Source organism: Epinephelus moara, chromosome 18 (assembly GCF_006386435.1).
Source record: "Epinephelus moara isolate mb chromosome 18, YSFRI_EMoa_1.0, whole genome shotgun sequence".
NCBI lineage: Eukaryota > Metazoa > Chordata > Actinopteri > Perciformes > Serranidae > Epinephelus > Epinephelus moara.
In genome coordinates, this window is record NC_065523.1 from 22,499,961 (window position 1) to 22,515,225 (window position 15,265).

The following is a 15,265-nucleotide window of genomic DNA, read 5'->3' on the forward strand; positions in this document are numbered from 1 at the left end:
CTGGTGGTTGAAACTCTGGCTCCTGCTGTCTACATGTCAAGTATCCTTGAGCAAGACACTGGACGCCAAATTGTCACAGAAGTGTCTGCCAATTTATTGTGATGTCCAAAGGTCAGTATCATCTCAAAAATATCTGATGTTTGAATTCGAAGTATAATAAATGCAGTGTATTACTGGCTATCACTGATGGTTTCAGCTCAGTTGCCATGGAGCAGAAATGACTCAGTAAGCCTTTTTTAAATAGCAGCCATTTAACTTGTCATAATAGGAATGGGAAATGAACTGCACTTATCACAGGACCTTTCTACCTTGACGGACAAAGTGCTTTACTATTTGCCTCTCTCTCTCTCACACACACATACACACACACACACACACACACAGACAAACACACAGCAAAAGAGCTGCCATGAAAGGCACTGGCCTGCCCATTGGGAGAAACTTGGGGTTGAGTGTCTTGTCCAAGGACACTTCAACATTAGGACAGGGAAAGCCTGGGATCGAACCACTAACCCTGTGATTAGTAGACAATCTGCTCAGCACAGATGTTCCATATAACATTAACAGTGGCTCTGTTCTGTTCAAGTGTCCCACTAAGTCATAAGTATGTTTCCATTTATCTGTTTTTAATGGGTATTTTCAATTTGCTCAAAATATGAGAAGCTGCAGTCGAAAACAGACTCACTCATGACATACATGAAGCATGTGATTTGTCACTTTGTCCACTTAACTGAAGCTGCAGACGAAACATTAGATTTTTAGACTTTCCTCAAATGAATACATGAAACAAACAAAAACCCATATTATTTCTACATGGTTTTTCACTGTCTAAGCTTTTTGGCGCTCTTTTAATTACATCATCTCGCTGCACCCACATTGATGGATCCAACTGGAGAAATACTGCCATAAACTGCTTATCTCAAGGCACTCAAATCCAAATATTTGCATAACGGTAGCAGATGGTGAAACATAACCTCATGTTCAATTTCGTGGAAATCTGGTTAAAACTTGTTACAATTCGATGGAAACCTGAATCATGACAGTTTGACAGTAAGGCAGTATGCACAATAGCACAACCGTGAAAATGAAGAAATCAGATACAGCCATCACTGAGTGCTGGGATGACGTTTTGTTTGTAGGCAGGCCTGGAAGTTAGTGTCACCTGGTTCCCTTGACAAAGACAATTTTCACAAATGAACACCACTTTAATCATTTTTGAGGCATAAATGCAGTCATCAAACAGAAAAAGCTAACGTTAGGCTATAAACAAAGTCTTAGGGCAGCTGTGAAACTGTGCCTAAACAAAAAGTTTATCTTGGGTGAGTCGGTACAATGGACAACCAAGACAGGACGGCAGAGGAGATACCCGCACAAGTATTTAGAACATCAGTGTACAAAACAGAAGGGTGCTCAAAGTGCAAAAACGAATAAAAAGTGAATAAAAACAGCAGCAAACGTTTCAGTCCTTGACTAGCATCAGTGCTACGGACATGAGTGCCTCACAGAGCAGATATAGACACAGACAGATTCAGCTGGTGCCACTAATTCGATGAGATCAACTCTGAGGGGCAGAGACCTGACTACCAAACCACAAAGACCTGTCTAATGAGTATTGTACTAATCACAACATCCTCAAACACCAATGTATGAGAGCAGAACATATACAAATCTACAAAAAAACACAACTAACACAGAATAATCATAATTGAAAAAGAGAAAATACAAAACATGACAAAGCATCTCTCATCTCGTTTTTTTGTTTTTTTTTTGCCCTTTTAGCACCCTTCTTTTCGTGCATGGATGATCTAAATAAATTGACCTTTTCCTTTGCATTGATCTCAGCCTGTGAACCTTTTTTTGTGGCTGTCCAGCCCAGTTAAAGTTCCTTTCTAGGCTATAAACTAACCCATGGTTGCATGACTTAAACACTGCCAGCTACAATGGGGTAGTAAAGCTTTGTTCAGTGGGATGATGTTCTGTAGTCTCATTTAGCCACTTCTTAGCAACCTTCTTTTATAAGACACATCAAAGCTTCAAAATGCACGAGAAGGGCATCTATTGACGTAGTTTATACGATAGAACGAAACTTGAGAATGTCTTAATGTCTTGTGGTATTTCTCTATTGCCTACATGCCTTTATTTCAGGCATCTAACCAAAAAACGATTAAATAAACCCACTGACTGAGTGACAAGGGAACCGGAAGTGCAAAAATGCAAACTAATTTCTGCGTTTTAGTAGTAGTAGTAGTTATATTACAACACCTGATATAGTGAGGACTCACTAATATGACAATAAATGTCATACTCAAAATATAAGCCTCACCCCACAGGGCAAACCTTGACGCAGTAGGAAAGGCAGTGTAATTAATAACTGATGATGACTAAATTATGACTATATTCAGTCTAGGCGTGCTGGCTCCAGAGCCCCTGATATATTACATGCTGGCTCACTGGGGAGACATTAATGGGACTAAGGTATCATTAATTGCCTCACCTGCTGCAGCATGATGGCTCATAGTGTCTGCTGAGAAGAGTAGATTAGCCAAGTAACTGGTTACAAACACATTTCAGTAAATGGCCTTTACTTTGTCAAGAAAACAGTCTAAAAAATGATGGTAAAGATTGTAACCAGAATACTAAGATGTGGTCCTGGCAGCTGTTTCCCAACCACAACTCAGTCCAACCTTGTCAGCATTCATCCATGAAGAAAAGGCAGAGAGGACCATTCCCATTTACAACACTGGGTGGCAGTGTGTACCCTTTCATAGCTCATTCTTTGTTACAGTAATAATCAGTGACAAGTGCCGTGAAAGTAACATATCCTGCTGCAATCACAACAAGCACAACACCTGTGAGTAATCTGCCACACAGCAGCCAACCTCCTGACATCTGATAACACACTTTCAACAACTACGCTTTTTAAATTGGAACTGGCACCGACTGTCACTCGCAGTACACAACACTTACATGACCCTGAATAGAACAAGATGTGATTTCACAGGATGTATAGGGAAGTCTTTCGGGTTTATAGCCTCCTCACCTTCTCCGACACTTTCGTAGATTTTATCCGCAACAAAGGGGGTTTCTAAGAATTGCAGTTGTCTTTCTCAAAAACACATACACATACACACAAACACACACACTCTAAACTTTTTTCCAGCCCGACACATTTCACACTGACACTTTGCCTGCTCTTGTTTAATTCTATAATTACACTGGCAAAAGTTTTCTTTGAGCCCACAGCCTGTAATTGCTCTGCTCAATAGAGCACATTATACACTGCTCACTGGGCTGGAGAAGTTTGAACAGATTAACTTGCCTTTAACGTGACATTAGACTCTGCTTTTAGAGAGCCGTTTTAACTGTGCAATATTTGCAATAAAACTGAGAGTGCCAAAGATGTTAGCAAAGCAAACAGCAGGACTAAATAAAGAACTCTGAAGCGCAGTAAAATGTTGTTATTGCACGTAACCAGATAATAGGCCTTTCTGACCTGAGCTCCCCCTTCTGTCTGTTTGTGTGTGAACCAGTAAACTGTACATCTCTGCTGAGAAAGGATGGCTAGAGGTCAATGTGTTTTACTGGCACCTTTTTGTCCTGTGTGTGCTGTACTGGAACACTGGTTAGGTTTGCCTGCAGCCAGTGTTGTTCTGGACAAACAGTGCTAAAATGGGTTATATGTGCGAGGCTGTCAAACATTAGATAGAAATCAATTTCTGATGCTTTTGTATTAAAGGTGAGTGCTTGTTAAAACAGAGGCTTTTATGCAAATCACTTTCAAATGAAGTTCAGCCGTCACCTTGGATCAGCAGCGGCATTCCAGTAAAACAAACACACACAACAGATAAATACACAGAATAGCAGTGCACACCAGTGTAGATGCACCCTGGCGCTGGACAGTTTTTTGCTTTTTATGTATTTGAATAAAACCTCTTCTCAGAGGGAAAGGGGGAGAGTCGGAGAGTAGAAACCAAGATCCAGGCCAGGGGCGTAAACATAAACAGTGCAGGCAGCGTGGTTGCACTGGGGCTCGTGGGGTGGAGGGGCTCGTATAGGGTGAGTGAGCCCTTGCATATATTCCTGTATTCAGAGAAAAATTATAAAAAAAGAATGCTCCTAATTTAAAAATGGTGCCAATGTCTAATGTCAAGTCTCTATTTGTGTCAAGACAATACATGCACAATAGTGTGCGCTAGGGCTCGTCATAACTTCTTTACGCCACTGATCCAGGCCTAAAACTAGGAATGCCTGCAGCCTTGTTAGTAAGATAAAACCAAACCATAGAAAACAGTAAAACTATGAAGACTTAATTTAATCTTAAAGGAGTACTCCATTGATTTGGCACTGCATTCCTTTAACATAACAACTCACAGTGGGCAAAAAGATCAAATGGATGCAGTAGAACCATCGTTGTTATTCCATGCATTCTTTTTCATGTCAAAACCTTGCACCTACATTGCTCATATAACCCACTAAGAACAGTTCAGTCAGAGATTCAAGTGTATTATGCTAGTAATGGCTAATGCAGCCTCCAGCCACTAGCCTCAAGCAGAGGCTACAGATGTCTGGCAGGCTCACGTCCTTCAAACTTCACAGATTTGTTATATTTTCAAACTCAAGTGACATTACTTTAGGCAATTAATCAGATATCACGCAGCTCCCAGTGGAGCCACAAAACACTATATTCATTTTCTTCTTAATGCTGTAGTACTCCCATAGGTTCATTATTAGAACTAGGTACTTGACTCCAAATGGCGCCTATTTTTTCCAAGGGGAATTCCTTGCCTGGTGCATACATCCAGAAAATGTTAGTAGTACAATACAATAGTAGTGTTCATCCCATCATGCCTCAGTGGCCCAGCTGGGCCATGTGAATGATCAAACTTCATTCTGGATACAGTGCTGCCGCTCAGCTTTGCAAAAGAGGTAACATTAATTGATACAAATAAAGATAATACATTTAAATGATCTGTGCTCATTCTAGCAACTGTTCTGAGCTTATGTCAACAGGACTAAAGTCAGCTTTTGTGATAGAATTTTATCACACTGAACAATTAAAGCCACAAAATAAAGTCATGTGGTTGCTGCACATGGATGCTAGGCTTGGCAAGCTTTACACTGCTGGCACATGCAGATAAATAAATATCATAAGTTATCACATATAAATTAAATGACTTCAGGAAGTGAAAATGCCCTGAAGAAAACTGTTAAGGAGTAGTTATGAAAAATCACGCATAGTGTTATATCAGTGAATCCAGTTATAACCCAGCTAATATATTGATTAGATAAGCAATTACGTTTGAGAGCAGAGGTTAGCAAGTAACCAGTAAATGCAAGGCAAAACCATCCATTCATCCATCCATTTTCATTCACTTATCCGAAGCCGGGTCAAGGGGGCAGCAGGCTGAGCAAAGTATTTCAGACACCCTCTCCCCAGCAACGCTTTCCAGCTCCTCCTGGGGGACCCCATGGCCACCCCCCAGAGGGAACTCAGTTCAGCTGTTTATACACGACCTCATGCTTTCATTACCCATATAGCTCATATGTGAGGGTTGGAACGTAGATGGACTAGTAAATCGAAAGCTTTGCCTTCCGGCTCAGCTCTCTTTCCACCATGACGGTCCGGTGCAGCACCTGCATCACTGCAGACACCGCGCCACACACTCCATTCTACCCTCACTCGTGAACAAGACCCCGAGATACTTGAACTCCCTCGCTTGGGGCAGTAACTCACTCCCAACCCAGATGGGGCAATCCATCGTTTTCTGGCAGAGAACCAGGGCCTCAGACTTGGAGGTGCTGACTCTTATCCTGACCACTTCACACTTGAGTGCAAACCGCCCCAGTGCCTGCCAGAGGTCAAGGTGTGATGAAGCCAACAGAACCACATCATCTGTAAAAAAACAGAGGTGCAGTTCTGAGGTCACTAAACCGGTCCCTTTTCTCCTCCCGGCTGCACCTTGAGAGCCTGTCCAGGAATATCACAAACATGATCAGAGACAAGGGACAACACTGGAGGAGGCCAACACCCATGTCATTTATTAAGTTTTCACTTTAATTTTTGCACTTCCATACAGCATCTGCTTTATAGCAAGCATCCTTACTTCCGAGGGTTTTGGTTTTACAAAGTTTAAACCCCCATGGCTTAAAAATTTACAATACAAAGAGTAATAATCGCCCACGTTTATAGCTGGAAGTTCACCGCCAACAGTTATACAGAGGTCTCTTTCACAGTGGTGGTCTATGGGGAAAATACATTTGGGTCACAGGGGAATTTCATTGCAATACCCCAAGTGGCCACCGGAAAAAAACTACAGGCAAGACTGAGCTGAGTTCCTGGGGGCTTGAGTACTCCCCAAATGCAAAATCAGTGGAGTTGCCCTTTAATCTCTTAAGTGTTGGGCATGTCCCTCAGATATAGAGCAAAGGGATTACCAGCTGTGGAAAGAGACTTGCATCTCCTACTTCCACTTTTGGCTACTTCATACCTCTACTCCACCACATTTTAGAGGTAAATATTGCACTTCTGACTTCACTTAAGATTCAGTTTAATAACACTAAATATAATTAACAAGAATAACTATGTTTTGTTATTATACTTTATGATAAGACTTTATTGGTCCCCACTGGGAGATGCACAACTCACCCGGCAGCATATAAATGACAATTATCCCAGCCCTTATTATCAACTGCAGTATTAAAGTTATCAATAATCAGAATCCAATAATAGAATATGTTATTTCTCAAATTGGCCTGAATGAGTATGTAGCCCATATTTTAATGCTAATACTTTAATTCTTTTTACTTAAGTAACAGATTCTTCTACTGAAATAAAAGATCAGAGAACCACAACGGATTACCATACCAATTTTTAAAACTGACTGCTGGCGCCTGGACAAGTAGTTCTGCAGCAGCCTTAACATCCAACTGCAAATGTCCTCTTTAATGTCATGATAACAGAAAATGACAAGCTGGTTTTTCAAACAACACACCACTGCTTCACCCTTCAGATGTCCCTGGTCTCCATCTGTTAGATACTCTCAAAAAATGACTTCTGTCTGCTGAGTGCCTGATGTTGCCAGCCAAATCTAAAGAGGCATTAGATCAACAGCTGCCTTTTTACAGATATTCTCCCAGAACTGGGCTTCGGCAGTAAATCTGGAAAGAAACAAGACCATGATTTTTAAGAAAAAAGCCCAAATGCCAGTAAAAGCCCAGCAGGGTTTTACTGGGCTCCACTGAGATTGAGCAAACATATTACATAACTATACAAATATGATCGATGGGCCATTACAGCTTTCAAAGACAATGGCAGGAGGACTTTTTTTTGCCATAAAACAATCTTGACACCTTACACCAAACTGAACCTGGCTGCATATTTCCAAATTCCCATTACTGAACCATTTTGCTATATGTAGTAGTGTGTGGGGACGCCCTGACAAAACATAGCTTTTGCAAACACCCAACTGAAACTCTGCAAACTGAGAAATCCACAGAAACACACAATCGATTGCACGCTGAGACCAATCGTCACTTTTAATTAGGATCCAAAAAAGAGCAATAAAAATTCTACAAACACCTTAAAGCCAATGAGCCCAGCTCCCATCATTACAAAGCTGTACACAGAATAAAATGGATCCAAGTCCCTTCAGTCAGCTTCTCATCGACAGCACACAGAACTCACACAAAGTAGATCAACAACACTCCACATTTAATACAGACCTTTAAGTAATCCCTAATGTTATTAAGCTCTGAGCACTGGGCACTGTGAGGATCTGAGAAAGACATGAATTAGAGCAACCTGAGCACTGGGACTGGTAGACACAGACGATCTTGGCAGCCCAGAGTCGGTTCTGCCAACAACAAACGGCAAAACTGACACATTGGCTTTATTGGCTCTGTTATGAGAACCAAGAAGAGGCATCTTCATTCTGCTTTCACAATTTGGATTTAATGTTGCTCGGTCAATGTCTCTTGCATCCCTCTAGTGAACCTGCAAAAACAGAGGAGACTAAGTGATCTATAAAATGGATCTTGTTAGGTGTGAGCAAAAGCCACTGTTGCTAGAAGAACAAAACGATACCAGCAAAACAAGCCTCAAACATGTCCGCTAGTTCAACCACACTGTGCTTTTGTAATATGTGTATGATGCCTTTGTGCTGATGGACGACATGGACTGTAAGGACGGTATGAAAATTTCCATGTCTAAGAGTTCAAACTAGTTGTTGTGATCGACTCGAAGCAACCACTCCGAAGCTGTCGAAATCTGGCACTTGGGCAGTGACTTGCGGTGTCAGACACTGACGAAAAAAGCCATCTTTTAACATCGGCATGATAACAGCTGGTCATCGTTACAGTCTAATGGTGCTCGGCAGCATCAGTGGGAAACACAGCAAAAGTTTTTGTCTTGATGGGTTCAACAAATACCAACAAACACCGACTTTCACCCAGGAGAATGGTGTTTGTGTCCTGTAAGATTCTAAAGCCAAACGCTGTTCTTTTTTCCCAAACATAACCACGTGTTTTTGTTGCCTAAACATACTATGCATACTGAACATACTAGATACTGTGTAAATGTTATATTTCCTGTGAAAACAGAAGTGTATTTTGAAAGAAGACAATGCATGTAACAGGCAGAACTTGACACGGCGTCCCAGAACATCAGCAACCAATGCACCCAGGGTACCTTTCAGGTCATATCTGGATGTGGAAAGTCCATGACCAAACTTCGATGTGTGACTAGGTCGGAGTATGTGTTGTTGTGACAGAGCACAGGTGAACTGCTAACTAATTTCTGTGTTACTTCACACAAGGTAAAAGTCAATGCACTGAACCATTCTGCAGAAATTATGAGAAAAAAAATGTCCCCTTCAAATTTAAGAAACAGATTGTGCAGGTTTTATTAATCTTGTCAACAATAATCACAAGCCTTCAGTGGTGTTACACTGCTTATCAGGCATTGAGCATTGTAGCTATATTATTCTGTGGTTGGTAATTTAAAGCAATACCTGTGTGGCAGAGGTTTTAAGAACATTTCTGCAAAATAAGATGCAAACACACACACACACAGGTTACTTGGGTGAAAATACTCAAGAGCACTTCAGATGATAACATTATTAACATGGCCTCAACCACTCATGCATAAGCATCCCATTGCTGCTTTCCACCTCATAGGCCATTTTTATGATTTTGCAAATAAGAGACTTGCAGGTGCTTGAAGATACAAGCCTGAATAGTCTGAATAGTTCTGTTTGTTGGGTAATTTAATTGCTACATTTGTAAAAAAAAAAAAAAAAAAAAAAAAAAAAAAAAATGTTTGATGAATTCATGCTTTATCTTCAATGCAAAACAGGTAGTCTCTGTGATATGACAGACCCTGAAGTTCTTGCAGATAAGGTATTTTTAATTAAGTGTGTTGTGTGCAGTTTCTCTTTTTTGGCAACTGAATGAATACAGATATTATAAAATCATCTGTCTGTGAGAGGTCAGTCTTTGTTGGTTAGATAACAATCAGGATTAGATACACCTACATAGATTCACCTGTCATTTTGTAAATGGACCACCCTTGTATGGCGTTTTTCTAGTCTTCTGACCACTGAAAGCGCTTCTACACTACATGTCACATTCACCCATTCACACACTGGTGGCTAAGGCTACCATACATGATGCCACAAGCTGCTCAGTAAACATTCACTTGCACTCACACACCGATGCCATCTGGAGCAATTTGGGGTTCACTATCTTGCCCAAGGATACTTCCACATGCTGGCTGGAGGAGCCTGGGATTGAACCTCCGATCTTCTGATTAGTGGACAACCAGCTCATCTCACTGCTTACTGTAGACACATTATTCCAAAAAAATCCATTCTGTAACATCACTAACAAAATAAATCACAATTACTCGTAATCATGATGGATTCTCCCAAAGATGGAATCTGCATGAGGACATGAGTAGCTGACACTGCTTGTCTCTCAAATACGGGTTCATCTATGTGCTCTGAACTACCCGAAGTAATAAAATCAACTCGCTTTTAATGCACAGTAACTTTATTGCAATGTACCCTGCTGATTTCCCTACATGCCACAGCAGATGCATTTTTGGAAACTGAAAGGCAAGTTTTTATGCACCAGAAAATTTCAGTGATCCACATGAACCCTCAACTCCCATCCTACTCCTGACAAATCCATCTTTCCCTCTCCTGGATGTAAATGTATAAAATTATGGCTTTTTGTGCAGATGGCCTCAGTTGGGTACAGAACATAAAATTTGTCCACCTATTTTTGACTAAAAATAGCAGCCTGTATGGAAGAGAATTTGGTTACTGTGCCCAGCATTTTATCCGCTGTGAACATCTGGGACTGCTGTCAAGGCTTTCATATTGTGTTCTCATTTGTGAGCTGTCTGTACCTGGGAAATGACACTTTATTTATGACACAGTGTACACAGAATTAAGAATTTAAGACTGTGCAGCACATTTTGTCAAATGATAGGGTGAAAGGGAGTTCATTATTTATGAGGGGAGGCAAGAGTGCAGAACAAGGGAGGCATGTCAAATAATTCTGGAAGCACTGGAGACGCTAAAACCACCAGCAGGTTTTTGCATGCATGTTTTCTTTAAAATCTCCAAAATCATTCCAGTAATTATTGCCACAGACTGTAGAAACACAAACTGGATTTTCATGTTTGAGATGGTCCTTGAACACAATATGAACAACAAATGCTGCTGTCAGGAAACATTACTCCACCTAAGCTTAAAATAGTGACATTTCATCAACATCACTGTATCCTACGTGTCTCATTTAAAGGTCCAGTGTGTAAGGTTAAGGGGATATATTGGCAAAAATGGAATATAACATAATAAGTTTGCAATGTGTTTTCCTTTCTTTTGAATAAGCCGTTTATCTACTTAGGGAATGGGTCTTTGTTATGGAGATCGCCATGTTGCACCGCCATGTTTCAACAGTATCTGATCCATCTGTGATAAGCAGCTTCAGAAAAGCACTGATTTGTGGCGTGAAACTGCTTCATTCAGTGTTTTTACCTGTTTAAATCACTCAGGCTATTTGTTTTGAAGAGGGAGAGACCTCGGCTTTCAGTAAAAACCTCCTGAACATTTGGATCTTAAGTTATCAGCGAAAAAACGTAAACATACAATAGCATGTGATTGGAAGACTGCCTGTCTCTGATGCTGAACAGCGTTCAAGAAACACTGATTTGTAACGTGAAACTGCTTTATTCAGTGTTTACCAATTTGAAGCACCTGAGGCATGTATGAAGCAGGTTTTGGAGTTAGTGAGGTAACTACAGGGTTAACTCTGGGTTTTTAGTCTTACCAAGCTGGTTCTCTTTTTACTGGGATAAATCACTGTGATAACTTATGCAGGTTAGCTCAGATCACACTGAAGCAAAAAGTAGCCATGGTCAAGAGGCCGGAGTCTCGCGTAAAAAAGAATAGCCTATATATTGTTCGAGGTCAGTAGAATCACTTCATTGTTCCAGGACTCTATTTCTACAGTTTTAAAACAGAGCTTCAAACAAACACAGCGATCATTTACAACACTAAACACATGCTTTTAGCAGCATTTGAAAGTATGCAAAGTTTACTTTAGTCCACAGTGATAGTGTTATTTTACACTCTGATTCACTCATCACTGCAGCTCAAAATAACACGAGACACCTGTGTCATGAGAACTGGGAAAAAAAGATAAATTTCAATTCAAAAAAATAATCCACACACTGTTAATTGGCTCCCGTTATTATAAATGTAACATATGTTTCATCAGTCATTAACTAGGCTACTTTTCTACCCTTTTCTTTGGTAGCAGAAAAAGTCTGACATTACTTTTAAGTGTTTTATGTGACATATTCAGAGTAGTTACGTCATTATCCAACTAAATAGCAAAAAATACCCTATACTAATGTCACTTATAGCCGAAGGATACCTTCACGTTCATGGTTTTGATGATGTCGCTCATAATTAACACCCCAGCCTCTTTCACGTGAACGTGCTTGTGGCTGGATAGTTGACTGAACTAACTGATAACCAGCTGTGCAGTGCCAGTTATCCAGACAGCCAATGTTACAATTAGTCAAACCATTTAACCACAAGATATCCTGGTTAAGTTGAACTGGCTTCGTAGTACAGGCCTCTGGTTTGTTTGTTATGGAGAGGAAAAGACCTCCATGGATAACTTTGCTCCCGATAAAAACCTCCTGAAGGAATTGTATCCAGGAGAATTTGAGCCGATTGTAATCTGCATATAGACGATACTAAATTGCCCTAAATCTTACACCCTTAACCTTTAAAATTTCACCAGAAATAAACTGTTCATACTAACCACATCCTATAAAAACATTAAATTCTGCACGCCTGTATGCATGACAACAATGAAAAACCAATGCTTTTTCAACTCCAGGATTTTGTTTTCAACTTTTAACTTTCAAACATTAAAGGGTAACTTTTGAAAACCGAATAATGTCTGCCATGCCAAGTAACAAATGAAGCTCTTGTTTAGTCAAGAAGGCGTCCTTTAACGCCCGCATGATACGCAGCTGGTTGCGTCAGAGGGATATGTGGCAGGACAAGGATGAAAGTTAAGGCAGTGAAAGTCAGACTGGGGCGGGCAGAAGGGATGGTTTATGGGTCCAACAAATACCAACGTTCACCCAAGAGAGCAGTGTTTGCGTCCTGTAAGATTCTAGAGTCAAACCCTGTTCGTTTTTCCTGAACCCACTCACGTATTATTGTTGCCTAAACCCAACTATATGTGTTTGGTGTTGAAGGAAAAAAACTGCCAATCCACGATGTTGCACCGACATAGTGCATTTATTTTGAAAGAGACTGTCTGTAATGTAAACATTTAATTTCCTGTGAATACGGAAGTGTATTTTGAAAGAAGACAATGCATGTAACAGGCAGAACTGCCCAGGGTACCTTTTACGTCGTATGTGAACATGGAAAGTCCATGACCAAACGTCAATATTTAATGGGGTCGGAGTGAGAATGAGTTGGGATTCATCAGCCTCATCCGCCTCAGCAGCCATCAGCCTCAGAGTCAGCAGCCACCACCAGTGTCTGGACTCCATGGGGGGATTTGGGGGATGGGGGTTGTCCCTCGATCACAAAATATCTCCCTCTGATGTCCAAGCACCAAAGACACTCCTATTCTGTATTAAATATTATCTTTACTTCATTCTTCTGTCTCTGCTGATTGAAATATTACTCTGGCCGGCCCCTGCTGCCACTGTGTGTCCAGCTTATTTGGGAATACGGTCATTATGCACATGTTGCTGATGCCAGCTGTGTGGGCACTGTGATGCGCGTGTGTGTGTGTGATGTGCAGACTTATTAAAATTAGTTGGCTTTGTGTGATATGACTGGGGGCTGTCATGTACCCATACTCTGCAGAAGTGCACAGCTTGTGTGATGATGATTTGATTTGTAAGGAGGACTTTGGTTTTGCTAAAGAAGTTAGTGGTTGTATTAGCTCCCGTCAGGGGGTGTGGTAAGACAGAGCAGCGCAGACTGTGACAGCTCCAATGGCTATATTTGGTGTGAATATTTATAAAAAGCTTCAAGGATCAAGATAAGAAAATAAATAAAAATAAAAGAAAGAAGTCATCCCCCTCCTCTAATAAATAAAGTGCAGCGCGTATGGGTGCTACTGCTACATCGAGTGGCTTTATACTGGTACTCTTTCAACTGCATCACAGTACTATACTTAAACACAGCAAGCAAATATGTCACCCTGCTGTACAACACTGTGTAAAGTGCAGTAAAATTGTAGCGTGCAGGAATGACTTGCAAACAATGCTGAGACAATCAGCCAGCTCATCTAATACACTTAGAGGAGGAACTGATAAAAGTTGGTGCCAAGAAAAGTTCAGCTGATTCCCATCACACCTCTACAGTTGAGAGTAGAAAGATTTTCTCCATCCCTGTTCAAATTACCCACTCTGACTGTGCCTCGCCCCCCCCAGCTAAGCATGACAACTTAATATCTGAGTTTCATGATTACATGTCCATTATTCTTTGCACTTCAGTTTTCAAATCTGCATGCTTCAATTGTATTCCACATGCACATAATTACACCCATGAGTGTGAAATTACGCTGAACTTGATCGTTAGAAAGGTTAGATGCATGTGTCTTTTACATGTGACAACCAGAAAGCATGGATTAGCAGAACCACCCAGGAACTTGTAAAAATATAAAGCGGAAGCCATCATCGTAAGAAGGGAATGGACTAGGATACAGTGCACACGTTAAAGGAGGTGATGGGATCACATTTCACTGGAGTTGTTCTGCATGTAATTCAATGTGACAAATAAAGGATTGATTGATACATACACTTCTAAGATGGGAGACACTGAAAATACAGCCACAGCTCTAGCTATGTCTCAGTGAGACTGCTGCATTCTTTAAATGAACTTGGTCGATTTATCTCCAGTGAGACCAAAACACCAAAACACAAAGCCATAACACTAAAGGCTTCAAAATATCCTGGAGTAGTGACCGAGTCAGAGTCCAGAGCTCAGTCCAATTGAGAATTTGTTGCAGTGAAAATTGCTTTTCACTCACGCTCCCCACTCAGTCTGACAGAGCTTGGTGCAGTTTTACAGGGGAAACGGGGGGAAAATGGATTGTCTCAAATGTGAAAGGTTAATAGACCTATCTGACAGACTGTGGCTGTTGCCAAAGGTGCCTTTACTACATGTTAGATTGAAAGGGGCGAATGCTAATGCTAATTGTTTTGAATTTGGGTGCACCTAATTTATATGGATTTGTTTCCACTTTGATAGCCTATTAACTCCGCATGGGTTAGTGACAGAAAAAACTAAATAACAAAGACTGGGCATCAGGCATCTATCAGCGTGTCTCTCTGCAGTTTCAGTATCTGCTGTACTCGTATCTTTTAAATGTTTACTTAGCTAATGCTTTAACAGTCTTACACAGAATGCTGTCTTTTCCTCTCATTTGATTTGGACTTAGGTGTGCTGGATTTTAAGCGCACAACATCAATTACGGCTGAATCCAAATATCCGGACTTGAATGCAGGCACTTTTACAGGAAGTCCGGGAGTGCTGAGGACTGTCCAAACCCACAATTCATCCAGTCCACAAGGGGCCTCAAACAGACTTTCTGCAGACTTCCAGAGAAGGGGTGCAGACTTCAGCAGACTTCACTGATTTAATAACCCACAATTCATTGCCATACAGACGTGATGTTGTGGGTTTTTGAACTGCCAAAAAAAGTAGAATTGTGT